Genomic DNA, 13,696 nt, shown 5'->3' with positions numbered 1-13,696 from the left:
ATCTGGTACAGTAAAACATTGACCAATTGTGTTCTCATTGCTATTAAAATGCATTGAAAGAGAGTTAATAATTCCAATACTTTATTCATCTACTATGAATGGTGACCAGTCAGGGACAAATACAAGATTAATAGTGAATGTAATTAATAATACTAATAATACTCTGTTTCCTTGCAGTCAGAGGACATGCAGTTTCACCTTAGGCAATTAATGTGTTAATATGTTAACCCTTAAATGAGATCACACCTTAAATCCTGGAATGGTCCTAGCTGTGCCCTACATCTGCCAGGCTCATTGATACTAATATTCTACATACAGACACAGCACATATAAATATAATATACAGTGTACAGAGAGAATATTCGGTAAAAGATACATACTATAGACAGACGTACTCACACAAGTGACTCCTTTCTCCATTCTACATCCCCCTAGTTACTGGGGCCCTCAGCTATACCCACCCCGTGCATTCCTGCACAGGTTCCCACTAAACCACACATGGAGATCTGAATTTCACATGTTCTTAAATCTCTGGGCTTCTCTCACCTCTTCCTAGTTCTACTGTTTCCTTCAGCTGAGAGCTCCTGCTAACACTAATGGGCCAACAGCTGAGGTCACGCCCCCTTAAGAAGAGGCCAGCAGTGTCCAACACTGAAGCGTTCTTACACACAACTAGGCAATAAAGCTTTTTTTTAAAAAAAAAAAAAAAGAAAAGAAAGAAAAGTGTTTTGATAGCAAACAACCCAAGCTTGTAAAGCCCAAAAACCCGCAACCTGCGGCAAGCAGAAAAAACCTGCAACTTCAAAATAAAACAAGCCCAATTCCGCTTGTTATAAGCGGAATTGGCAACTATGTCCAGGAGACTCCCGAATTTCTGGGAGTTCTCCCGGACTCCCTGGAGAGCAGGCAATTTTCCGTGATCCTGACCTGCTATGTAAACTAAATGGAGGGGGTGGGGCCTAGTGACATCATGGACACAGCATCGTGGCCCTGCCCCCTGTTTTTATAGGTTCAGAGTAATAATGTCCATTTTGGGGGCGGGGCTAATTACGCGATTCTTCGAGCCTTGCCCCCACACACCCACCTGCACCCGAACCTCCCAGGAATCATCTTGCCCATGTTGGCAAGTATGCATATAATGTACATATGCATGACAATATCACAAAACATCACATTGAGTCACAAATCTTGGATCTTATTAATATTCAGTTTAGTTATGTGTTATTAGCGTGATACCCCAAAGCCTGAGTACCTCGGGGTGTATCTATATATAAACATCTGTAAATATGTGTGTGCAGACATGGCTAGGTTTATTTACCTGCCTAGTTAGATGTGGTTACATTTGTTAGTTGTTATGTTTATAAAGATTTTTAAAAAAAAAAAAAAGTTTGATTGCTGCAGTTAGTTAAAATTACAGTTGGAGCTGTAAAGAGAGTGAGGGAAGAGACAGTTGGAGCTGTGAGGAGAGTGAGGGAAGAGACAGTCAGTGCTGCGAGGAGAGTGAGGGAAAAGACAGTTGGAGCTGTGAGGAGAGTGAGGGAAGAGACAGTCAGTGCTGCGAAGAGAGTGAGGGAAAAGACAGTTGGAGCTGTAAAGAGAGTGAGGGAAGAGACAGTTGGAGCTGTGAGGAGAGTAAGGGAAGAGACAGTTGGAGCTGTGAGGAGAGTGAGGGAAGAGACAGTCAGTGCTGCGAGGAGAGTGAGGGAAAAGACAGTTGGAGCTGTAAAGAGAGTGAGGGAAGAGACAGTTGGAGCTGTAAAGAGAGTGAGAGAAGAGACAGTTGGAGCTGTGAGGAGAGTGAGGGAAGAGACAGTCAGTGCTGCGTGGAGAGTGAGGGAAGAGACAGTTGGAGCTGTGAGGAGAGTGAGGGAAGAGACAGTCAGTGCTGCGAAGAGAGTGAGGGAAAAGACAGTTGGAGCTGTAAAGAGAGTGAGGGAAGAGACAGTTGGAGCTGTGAGGAGAGTAAGGGAAGAGACAGTTGGAGCTGTGAGGAGAGTGAGGGAAGAGACAGTCAGTGCTGCGAGGAGAGTGAGGGAAAAGACAGTTGGAGCTGTAAAGAGAGTGAGGGAAGAGACAGTTGGAGCTGTAAAGAGAGTGAGAGAAGAGACAGTTGGAGCTGTGAGGAGAGTGAGGGAAGAGACAGTCAGTGCTGCGTGGAGAGTGAGGGAAGAGACAGTTGGAGCTGTGAGGAGAGTGAGGGAAGAGACAGTTGGAGCTGTGAGTAGAGTGAGGGAAGAGACAGTCAGTGCTGTGAGGAGAGTGAGGGAAGTGACAGTCGGTGCTCTGGGGAGAGTGAGGTAAGTGACAGTTGGTGCTGTGAGGAGAGTGAGGGAAGAGACAGTTGGAGCTGTGAGGAGAGTGAGGGAAGAGACAGTTGGAGCTGTGAGGAGAGTGAGGGAAGAGACAGTTGGAGCTGTGAGGAGAGTAAGGGAAGAGACAGTTGGAGCTGTGAGGAGAGTGAGGGAAGAGACAGTTGGAGCTGTAAAGAGAGTGAGGGAAGAGACAGTTGGAGCTGTGAGGAGAGTGAGGGAAGAGACAGTCAGTGCTGCGAGGAGAGTGAGGGAAAAGACAGTTGGAGCTGTGAGGAGAGTGAGGGAAGAGACAGTCAGTGCTGCGAAGAGAGTGAGGGAAAAGACAGTTGGAGCTGTAAAGAGAGTGAGGGAAGAGACAGTTGGAGCTGTGAGGAGAGTAAGGGAAGAGACAGTTGGAGCTGTGAGGAGAGTGAGGGAAGAGACAGTCAGTGCTGCGAGGAGAGTGAGGGAAAAGACAGTTGGAGCTGTAAAGAGAGTGAGGGAAGAGACAGTTGGAGCTGTAAAGAGAGTGAGAGAAGAGACAGTTGGAGCTGTGAGGAGAGTGAGGGAAGAGACAGTCAGTGCTGCGTGGAGAGTGAGGGAAGAGACAGTTGGAGCTGTGAGGAGAGTGAGGGAAGAGACAGTTGGAGCTGTGAGTAGAGTGAGGGAAGAGACAGTCAGTGCTGTGAGGAGAGTGAGGGAAGTGACAGTCGGTGCTCTGGGGAGAGTGAGGTAAGTGACAGTTGGTGCTGTGAGGAGAGTGAGGGAAGAGACAGTTGGAGCTGTGAGGAGAGTGAGGGAAGAGACAGTTGGAGCTGTGAGGAGAGTGAGGGAAGAGACAGTTGGAGCTGTGAGGAGAGTGAGGGAAGAGACAGTCAGTGCTGTGAGGAGAGTGAGGGAAGTGACAGTCGGTGCTCTGAGGAGAGTGAGGTAAGTGACAGTTGGTGCTGTGAGGAGAGTGAGGGAAGAGACAGTTGGAGCTGTGAGGAGAGTGAGGGAAGAGACAGTTGGAGCTGTGAGGAGAGTGAGGGAAGAGACAGTCAGTGCTGCGTGGAGAGTGAGGGAAAAGACAGTTGGAGCTGAAAAGAGAGTGAGGGAAGAGACAGTTGGAGCTGTGAGGAGAGTAAGGGAAGAGACAGTTGGAGCTGTGAGGAGAGTGAGGGAAGAGACAGTTGGAGCTGTAAAGAGAGTGAGGGAAGAGACAGTTGGAGCTGTAAAGAGAGTGAGAGAAGAGACAGTTGGAGCTGTGAGGAGAGTGAGGGAAGAGACAGTCAGTGCTGCGTGGAGAGTGAGGGAAAAGACAGTTGGAGCTGTGAGGAGAGTGAGGGAAGAGACAGTCAGTGCTGCGAGGAGAGTGAGGGAAAAGACAGTTGGAGCTGTAAAGAGAGTGAGGGAAGAGACAGTTGGAGCTGTGAGGAGAGTAAGGGAAGAGACAGTTGGAGCTGTGAGGAGAGTGAGGGAAGAGACAGTCAGTGCTGCGAGGAGAGTGAGGGAAAAGACAGTTGGAGCTGTAAAGAGAGTGAGGGAAGAGACAGTTGGAGCTGTAAAGAGAGTGAGAGAAGAGACAGTTGGAGCTGTGAGGAGAGTGAGGGAAGAGACAGTCAGTGCTGTGAGGAGAGTGAGGGAAGTGACAGTCGGTGCTCTGAGGAGAGTGAGGTAAGTGACAGTTGGTGCTGTGAGGAGAGTGAGGGAAGAGACAGTTGGAGCTGTGAGGAGAGTGAGGGAAGAGACAGTTGGAGCTGTGAGGAGAGTGAGGGAAGAGACAGTCAGTGCTGCGAGGAGAGTGAGGGAAAAGACAGTTGGAGCTGTAAAGAGAGTGAGGGAAGAGACAGTTGGAGCTGTGAGGAGAGTAAGGGAAGAGACAGTTGGAGCTGTGAGGAGAGTGAGGGAAGAGACAGTCAGTGCTGCGAGGAGAGTGAGGGAAAAGACAGTTGGAGCTGTAAAGAGAGTGAGGGAAGAGACAGTTGGAGCTGTAAAGAGAGTGAGAGAAGAGACAGTTGGAGCTGTGAGGAGAGTGAGGGAAGAGACAGTCAGTGCTGCGTGGAGAGTGAGGGAAGAGACAGTTGGAGCTGTGAGGAGAGTGAGGGAAGAGACAGTTGGAGCTGTGAGTAGAGTGAGGGAAGAGACAGTCAGTGCTGTGAGGAGAGTGAGGGAAGTGACAGTCAGTGCTCTGAGGAGAGTGAGGTAAGTGACAGTTGGTGCTGTGAGGGAAGTGACAGTTGGTGCTGTGAGGGAAGTGACAGTCGGTGCTGTGAGGAGAGTGAGGGAAGAGACAGTTGGAGCTGTGAGGAGAGTGAGGGAAGAGACAGTTGGAGCTGTGAGGAGAGTGAGGGAAGAGACAGTCAGTGCTGCGAGGAGAGTGAGGGAAAAGACAGTTGGAGCTGTAAAGAGAGTGAGGGAAGAGACAGTTGGAGCTGTAAAGAGAGTGAGAGAAGAGACAGTTGGAGCTGTGAGGAGAGTTAGGGAAGAGACAGTCAGTGCTGCGTGGAGAGTGAGGGAAGAGACAGTTGGAGCTGTGAGGAGAGTGAGGGAAGAGACAGTTGGAGCTGTGAGGAGAGTGAGGGAAGAGACAGTCAGTGCTGTGAGGAGAGTGAGGGAAGTGACAGTCGGTGCTCTGAGGAGAGTGAGGTAAGTGACAGTTGGTGCTGTGAGGGAAGTGACAGTCGGTACTGTGAGGAGAGTGAGGGAAGAGACAGTTGGAGCTGTGAGGAGAGTGAGGTAAGTGACAGTTGGTGCTGTGAGGGAAGTGACAGTTGGTGCTGTGAGGGAAGTGACAGTCGGTGCTGTGAGGAGAGTGAGGGAAGAGACAGTTGGAGCTGTAAAGAGAGTGAGGGAAGAGACAGTTGGAGCTGTAAAGAGAGTGAGAGAAGAGACAGTTGGAGCTGTGAGGAGAGTGAGGGAAGAGACAGTCAGTGCTGCGTGGAGAGTGAGGGAAAAGACAGTTGGAGCTGTGAGGAGAGTAAGGGAAGAGACAGTTGGAGCTGTGAGGAGAGTGAGGGAAGAGACAGTTGGAGCTGTAAAGAGAGTGAGGGAAGAGACAGTTGGAGCTGTAAAGAGAGTGAGAGAAGAGACAGTTGGAGCTGTGAGGAGAGTGAGGGAAGAGACAGTCAGTGCTGCGTGGAGAGTGAGGGAAAAGACAGTTGGAGCTGTGAGGAGAGTGAGGGAAGAGACAGTCAGTGCTGCGAGGAGAGTGAGGGAAAAGACAGTTGGAGCTGTAAAGAGAGTGAGGGAAGAGACAGTTGGAGCTGTGAGGAGAGTAAGGGAAGAGACAGTTGGAGCTGTGAGGAGAGTGAGGGAAGAGACAGTCAGTGCTGCGAGGAGAGTGAGGGAAAAGACAGTTGGAGCTGTAAAGAGAGTGAGGGAAGAGACAGTTGGAGCTGTAAAGAGAGTGAGAGAAGAGACAGTTGGAGCTGTGAGAAGAGTGAGGGAAGAGACAGTCAGTGCTGTGAGGAGAGTGAGGGAAGTGACAGTCGGTGCTCTGAGGAGAGTGAGGTAAGTGACAGTTGGTGCTGTGAGGAGAGTGAGGGAAGAGACAGTTGGAGCTGTGAGGAGAGTGAGGGAAGAGACAGTTGGAGCTGTGAGGAGAGTGAGGGAAGAGACAGTCAGTGCTGCGAGGAGAGTGAGGGAAAAGACAGTTGGAGCTGTAAAGAGAGTGAGGGAAGAGACAGTTGGAGCTGTGAGGAGAGTAAGGGAAGAGACAGTTGGAGCTGTGAGGAGAGTGAGGGAAGAGACAGTCAGTGCTGCGAGGAGAGTGAGGGAAAAGACAGTTGGAGCTGTAAAGAGAGTGAGGGAAGAGACAGTTGGAGCTGTAAAGAGAGTGAGAGAAGAGACAGTTGGAGCTGTGAGGAGAGTGAGGGAAGAGACAGTCAGTGCTGCGTGGAGAGTGAGGGAAGAGACAGTTGGAGCTGTGAGGAGAGTGAGGGAAGAGACAGTTGGAGCTGTGAGTAGAGTGAGGGAAGAGACAGTCAGTGCTGTGAGGAGAGTGAGGGAAGTGACAGTCAGTGCTCTGAGGAGAGTGAGGTAAGTGACAGTTGGTGCTGTGAGGGAAGTAACAGTTGGTGCTGTGAGGGAAGTGACAGTCGGTGCTGTGAGGAGAGTGAGGGAAGAGACAGTTGGAGCTGTGAGGAGAGTGAGGGAAGAGACAGTTGGAGCTGTGAGGAGAGTGAGGGAAGAGACAGTCAGTGCTGCGAGGAGAGTGAGGGAAAAGACAGTTGGAGCTGTAAAGAGAGTGAGGGAAGAGACAGTTGGAGCTGTAAAGAGAGTGAGAGAAGAGACAGTTGGAGCTGTGAGGAGAGTTAGGGAAGAGACAGTCAGTGCTGCGTGGAGAGTGAGGGAAGAGACAGTTGGAGCTGTGAGGAGAGTGAGGGAAGAGACAGTTGGAGCTGTGAGGAGAGTGAGGGAAGAGACAGTCAGTGCTGTGAGGAGAGTGAGGGAAGTGACAGTCGGTGCTCTGAGGAGAGTGAGGTAAGTGACAGTTGGTGCTGTGAGGGAAGTGACAGTCGGTACTGTGAGGAGAGTGAGGGAAGAGACAGTTGGAGCTGTGAGGAGAGTGAGGTAAGTGACAGTTGGTGCTGTGAGGGAAGTGACAGTTGGTGCTGTGAGGGAAGTGACAGTCGGTGCTGTGAGGAGAGTGAGGGAAGAGACAGTTGGAGCTGTAAAGAGAGTGAGGGAAGAGACAGTTGGAGCTGTAAAGAGAGTGAGAGAAGAGACAGTTGGAGCTGTGAGGAGAGTGAGGGAAGAGACAGTCAGTGCTGCGTGGAGAGTGAGGGAAGAGACAGTTGGAGCTGTGAGGAGAGTGAGGGAAGAGACAGTTGGAGCTGTGAGGAGAGTGAGGGAAGAGAATGTCAGTGCTGTGAGGAGAGTGAGGGAAGAGACAGTCAGTGCTGCGTGGAGAGTGAGGGAAGAGACAGTTGGAGCTTTAAAGAGAGTGAGGGAAGAGACAGTTGGAGCTGTAAAGAGAGTGAGAGAAGAGACAGTTGGAGCTGTGAGGAGAGTGAGGGAAGAGACAGTCAGTGCTGCGTGGAGAGTGAGGGAAGAGACAGTTGGAGCTGTGAGGAGAGTGAGGGAAGAGACAGTTGGAGCTGTGAGGAGAGTGAGGGAAGAGAATGTCAGTGCTGTGAGGAGAGTGAGGGAAGTGACAGTCGGTGCTGTGAGGAGAGTGAGGTAAGTGACAGTTGGTGCTGTGAGGGAAGTGACAGTTGGTGCTGTGAGGGAAGTGACAGTCGGTGCTGTGAGGAGAGTGAGGGAAGAGACAGTTGGAGCTGTGAGGAGAGTGAGGGAAGAGACAGTTGGAGCTGTGAGGAGAGTGAGGGAAGAGACAGTTGGAGCTGTGAGGAGAGTAAGGGAAGAGACAGTTGGAGCTGTGAGGAGAGTGAGGGAAGAGACAGTTGGAGCTGTAAAGAGAGTGAGGGAAGAGACAGTTGGAGCTGTGAGGAGAGTGAGGGAAGAGACAGTTGGAGCTGTGAGGAGAGTGAGGGAAGAGACAGTTGGAGCTGTAAAGAGAGTGAGGGAAGAGACAGTTGGAGCTGTAAAGAGAGTGAGGGAAGAGACAGTTGGAGCTGTGAGGAGAGTGAGGGAAGAGACAGTCAGTGCTGCGAGGAGAGTGAGGGAAGAGACAGTTGGAGCTGTGAGGAGAGTGAGGGAAGAGACAGTTGGAGCTGTGAGGAGAGTGAGGGAAGAGACAGTCAGTGCTGCGTAGAGAGTGAGGGAAGAGACAGTTGGAGCTGTGAGGAGAGTGAGGGAAGAGACAGTTGGAGCTGTGAGGAGAGTGAGGGAAGAGACAGTCAGTGCTGTGAGGAGAGTGAGGGAAGAGACAGTTGGAGCTGTGAGGAGAGTGAGGGAAGAGACAGTTGGAGCTGGGAGGAGAGTGAGGGAAGAAACAGTAAGTGCTGCGAGGAGAGTGAGGAAAGAGACAGTTGGAGCTGTGAGGAGAGTGAGGGAAGAGACAGTTGGAGCTGTGAGGAGAGTGAGGGAAGAGACAGTCAGTGCTGCGAGGAGACTGAGGGAAGAGACAGATGGAGCTGTGAGGAGAGTGAGGGAAGAGACAGTAGGAGCTGTGAGGAGAGTGAGGGAAGAGACAGTCAGTGCTGCGAGGAGAGTGAGAGAAGAGACAGTTGGAGCTGTAAAGAGAGTGAGGGAAGAGACAGTTGGAGCTGTAAAGAGAGTGAGGGAAGAGACAGTTGGAGCTGTGAGGAGAGTGAGGGAAGAGACAGTCAGTGCTGTGAGGAGAGTGAGGGAAGTGACAGTCGGTGCTCTGAGGAGAGTGAGGTAAGTGACAGTTGGTGCTGTGAGGAGAGTGAGGGAAGAGACAGTTGGAGCTGTGAGGAGAGTGAGGGAAGAGACAGTTGGAGCTGTGAGGAGAGTGAGGGAAGAGACAGTCAGTGCTGCGAGGAGAGTGAGGGAAAAGACAGTTGGAGCTGTAAAGAGAGTGAGGGAAGAGACAGTTGGAGCTGTGAGGAGAGTAAGGGAAGAGACAGTTGGAGCTGTGAGGAGAGTGAGGGAAGAGACAGTCAGTGCTGCGAGGAGAGTGAGGGAAAAGACAGTTGGAGCTGTAAAGAGAGTGAGGGAAGAGACAGTTGGAGCTGTAAAGAGAGTGAGAGAAGAGACAGTTGGAGCTGTGAGGAGAGTGAGGGAAGAGACAGTCAGTGCTGCGTGGAGAGTGAGGGAAGAGACAGTTGGAGCTGTGAGGAGAGTGAGGGAAGAGACAGTTGGAGCTGTGAGTAGAGTGAGGGAAGAGACAGTCAGTGCTGTGAGGAGAGTGAGGGAAGTGACAGTCAGTGCTCTGAGGAGAGTGAGGTAAGTGACAGTTGGTGCTGTGAGGGAAGTGACAGTTGGTGCTGTGAGGGAAGTGACAGTCGGTGCTGTGAGGAGAGTGAGGGAAGAGACAGTTGGAGCTGTGAGGAGAGTGAGGGAAGAGACAGTTGGAGCTGTGAGGAGAGTGAGGGAAGAGACAGTCAGTGCTGCGAGGAGAGTGAGGGAAAAGACAGTTGGAGCTGTAAAGAGAGTGAGGGAAGAGACAGTTGGAGCTGTAAAGAGAGTGAGAGAAGAGACAGTTGGAGCTGTGAGGAGAGTTAGGGAAGAGACAGTCAGTGCTGCGTGGAGAGTGAGGGAAGAGACAGTTGGAGCTGTGAGGAGAGTGAGGGAAGAGACAGTTGGAGCTGTGAGGAGAGTGAGGGAAGAGACAGTCAGTGCTGTGAGGAGAGTGAGGGAAGTGACAGTCGGTGCTCTGAGGAGAGTGAGGTAAGTGACAGTTGGTGCTGTGAGGGAAGTGACAGTCGGTACTGTGAGGAGAGTGAGGGAAGAGACAGTTGGAGCTGTGAGGAGAGTGAGGTAAGTGACAGTTGGTGCTGTGAGGGAAGTGACAGTTGGTGCTGTGAGGGAAGTGACAGTCGGTGCTGTGAGGAGAGTGAGGGAAGAGACAGTTGGAGCTGTAAAGAGAGTGAGGGAAGAGACAGTTGGAGCTGTAAAGAGAGTGAGAGAAGAGACAGTTGGAGCTGTGAGGAGAGTGAGGGAAGAGACAGTCAGTGCTGCGTGGAGAGTGAGGGAAGAGACAGTTGGAGCTGTGAGGAGAGTGAGGGAAGAGACAGTTGGAGCTGTGAGGAGAGTGAGGGAAGAGAATGTCAGTGCTGTGAGGAGAGTGAGGGAAGAGACAGTCAGTGCTGCGTGGAGAGTGAGGGAAGAGACAGTTGGAGCTTTAAAGAGAGTGAGGGAAGAGACAGTTGGAGCTGTAAAGAGAGTGAGAGAAGAGACAGTTGGAGCTGTGAGGAGAGTGAGGGAAGAGACAGTCAGTGCTGCGTGGAGAGTGAGGGAAGAGACAGTTGGAGCTGTGAGGAGAGTGAGGGAAGAGACAGTTGGAGCTGTGAGGAGAGTGAGGGAAGAGAATGTCAGTGCTGTGAGGAGAGTGAGGGAAGTGACAGTCGGTGCTGTGAGGAGAGTGAGGTAAGTGACAGTTGGTGCTGTGAGGGAAGTGACAGTTGGTGCTGTGAGGGAAGTGACAGTCGGTGCTGTGAGGAGAGTGAGGGAAGAGACAGTTGGAGCTGTGAGGAGAGTGAGGGAAGAGACAGTTGGAGCTGTGAGGAGAGTGAGGGAAGAGACAGTTGGAGCTGTGAGGAGAGTAAGGGAAGAGACAGTTGGAGCTGTGAGGAGAGTGAGGGAAGAGACAGTTGGAGCTGTAAAGAGAGTGAGGGAAGAGACAGTTGGAGCTGTGAGGAGAGTGAGGGAAGAGACAGTTGGAGCTGTGAGGAGAGTGAGGGAAGAGACAGTTGGAGCTGTAAAGAGAGTGAGGGAAGAGACAGTTGGAGCTGTAAAGAGAGTGAGGGAAGAGACAGTTGGAGCTGTGAGGAGAGTGAGGGAAGAGACAGTCAGTGCTGCGAGGAGAGTGAGGGAAGAGACAGTTGGAGCTGTGAGGAGAGTGAGGGAAGAGACAGTTGGAGCTGTGAGGAGAGTGAGGGAAGAGACAGTCAGTGCTGCGTAGAGAGTGAGGGAAGAGACAGTTGGAGCTGTGAGGAGAGTGAGGGAAGAGACAGTTGGAGCTGTGAGGAGAGTGAGGGAAGAGACAGTCAGTGCTGTGAGGAGAGTGAGGGAAGAGACAGTTGGAGCTGTGAGGAGAGTGAGGGAAGAGACAGTTGGAGCTGGGAGGAGAGTGAGGGAAGAAACAGTAAGTGCTGCGAGGAGAGTGAGGAAAGAGACAGTTGGAGCTGTGAGGAGAGTGAGGGAAGAGACAGTTGGAGCTGTGAGGAGAGTGAGGGAAGAGACAGTCAGTGCTGCGAGGAGACTGAGGGAAGAGACAGATGGAGCTGTGAGGAGAGTGAGGGAAGAGACAGTAGGAGCTGTGAGGAGAGTGAGGGAAGAGACAGTCAGTGCTGCGAGGAGAGTGAGAGAAGAGACAGTTGGAGCTGTAAAGAGAGTGAGGGAAGAGACAGTTGGAGCTGTAAAGAGAGTGAGGGAAGAGACAGTTGGAGCTGTGAGGAGAGTGAGGGAAGAGACAGTCAGTGCTGCGAGGAGAGTGAGGGAAGAGACAGTTGGAGCTGTGAGGAGAGTGAGGGAAGAGACAGTTGGAGCTGTGAGGAGAGTGAGGGAAGAGACAGTCAGTGCTGCGAGGAGAGTGAGGGAAGAGACAGTTGGAGCTGTAAAGAGAGTGAGGGAAGAGACAGTTGGAGCTGTGAGGAGAGTGAGGGAAGAGACAGTCAGTGCTGCGTGGAGAGTGAGGGAAGAGACAGTTGGAGCTGTGAGGAGAGTGAGGGAAGAGACAGTCAGTGCTGCGTGGAGAGTGAGGGAAGAGACAGTTGGAGCTGTGAGGAGAGTGAGGGAAGAGACAGTTGGAGCTGTGAGGAGAGTGAGGGAAGAGACAGTCAGTGCTGTGAGGAGAGTGAGGGAAGTGACAGTCGGTGCTGTGAGGAGAGTGAGGTAAGTGACAGTTGGTGCTGTGAGGGAAGTGACAGTTGGTGCTGTGAGGGAAGTGACAGTCGGTGCTGTGAGGAGAGTGAGGGAAGAGACAGTTGGAGCTGTGAGGGAAGAGACAGTTGGAGCTGTGAGGAGAGTGAGGGAAGAGACAGTTGGAGCTGTGAGGGAAGTGACAGTTGGAGCTGTGAGGAGAGTGAGGGAAGAGACAGTCAGTGCTGTGAGGAGAGTGAGGGAAGAGACAGTTGGAGCTGGGAGGAGAGTGAAGGAACAGACAGTCAGTGCTGTGAGGAGAGTGAGGGAAGTGAGTCGGTGCTGTGAGGAGAGTGAGGGAAGTGACAGTTGGTGCTGTGAGGGAAGTGACAGTCGGTGCTGGGAGGAGAGTGAGGGAAGAGACAGTTGGAGCTGTGAGGGAAGAGACAGTTGGAGCTGTGAGGAGAGTGATGGAAGAGACAGTCAGTGCTGTGAGGAGAGTGAGGGAAGTGACAGTCGGTGCTGTGAGGAGAGTGAGGGAAGTGACAGTTGGTGCTGTGAGGGAAGTGACAGTTGGTGCTGTGAGGGACGTGACACTCGGTGCTGTGAGGGAAGTGACACTCGATGCTGTGAGGAGAGTGAGGGAAGAGACAGTTGGCACTGTGAGGAGAGTGAGGGAAGAGACAGTTGGCGCTGTGAGGAGAGTTAGGGAAGAGACAGTTGGCGCTGTGAGGAGAGTGAGGGAAGAGACTGTTGGAGCTGTGAGGAGAGTTAGGGAAGAGACAGTTAGAGCTGTGAGGAGAGTGAGGGAAGTGACAGTTGGTGGTGCTGTAAGGAGAGTGAGGGAAGAGACAGTTGGAGTTGTGAGGAGAGTGAGGGAAGAGACAGTTGGAGCTGTGAGGAGAGTGAGGGAAGTGACAGTCGGTGCTGTGAGGAGAGTGAGGGAAGAGACAGTTGGAGCTGTGAGGAGAGTGAGGGAAGAAACAGTTGGCGCTGTGAGGAGAGTGAGGGAAGAGACAGTTGGCGCTGTGAGGAGAGTGAGGGAAGAGACTGTTGGAGCTGTGAGGAGAGTTAGGGAAGAGACAGTTGGAGCTGTGAGGAGAGTGAGGGAATTGACTGTTGGTGGTGCTGTAAGGAGAGTGAGGGAAGAGACAGTTGGAGTTGTGAGGAGAGTGAGGGAAGAGACAGTTGGAGCTGTGAGGAGAGTGAGGGAAGTGACAGTCGGTGCTGTGAGGAGAATGAGGGAAGAGACAGTTGGAGCTGTGAGGAGAGTGAGGGAAGAGACAGTCAGTGTTGCGAGGAGAGTGAGGGAAGGGACAGTCGGTGCTGTGAGGAGAGTTAGGGAAGTGACAGTTTGTGCTGTGAGGGAAGTGACAGTTGGTGCTGTGAGGGAAGTGACAGTCGGTGCTGTGAGGAGGGTGAAGGAAGAGACAGTTGGAGCTGTGAGGAGAGTGAGGGAAGAGACAGTTGGAGCTGTGAGGAGAGTGATGGAAGTGACAGTCGGTGCTGTGAGGGAAGTGACAGTTGGTGGTGCTGTGAGGAGAGTGAGGGAAGTGACAGTTGGGGGTGCTGTGAGGAGAGTGAGGGAAGAGACAGTTGGAGCTGCGGGGAGAGTGAGAGAAGTGACAGTTGGAGCTGTGAGGAGAGTGAGGGAAGTGACAGTTGGTGCTGTGAGGGAAGTGACAGTTGGTGCTGTGAGGGAAGTGACACTCGGAGCTGTGAGGAGAGTGAGGGAAGTGACAGTCGGTGCTGTGAGGAGAGTGAGGGAAGTGACAGTTGGGGCTGTGAGGGAAGTGACAGTTGGTGCTGTGAGGGAAGTGACAGTCGGTGCTGTGAGGAGAGTGAGGGAAGAGACAGTTGGAGCTGTGAGGAGAGTGAGGGAAGAGACAGTTGGAGCTGTGAGGAGAGTGATGGAAGAGACAGTCAGTGCTGTGAGGAGAGTGAGGGAAGTGACAGTTGGTGCTGTGAGGGAAGTGACACTCGGTGCTGTGAGGGAAGTGACACTCGGTGCTGTGAGGAGAGTGAGGGAAGAG

The sequence above is a fragment of the Mixophyes fleayi genome, chromosome 4 (assembly GCF_038048845.1).
Source record: "Mixophyes fleayi isolate aMixFle1 chromosome 4, aMixFle1.hap1, whole genome shotgun sequence".
NCBI classification, from domain to species: Eukaryota; Metazoa; Chordata; class Amphibia; order Anura; family Limnodynastidae; genus Mixophyes; species Mixophyes fleayi.
Note: the sequence above shows the minus strand (reverse complement) of the source record.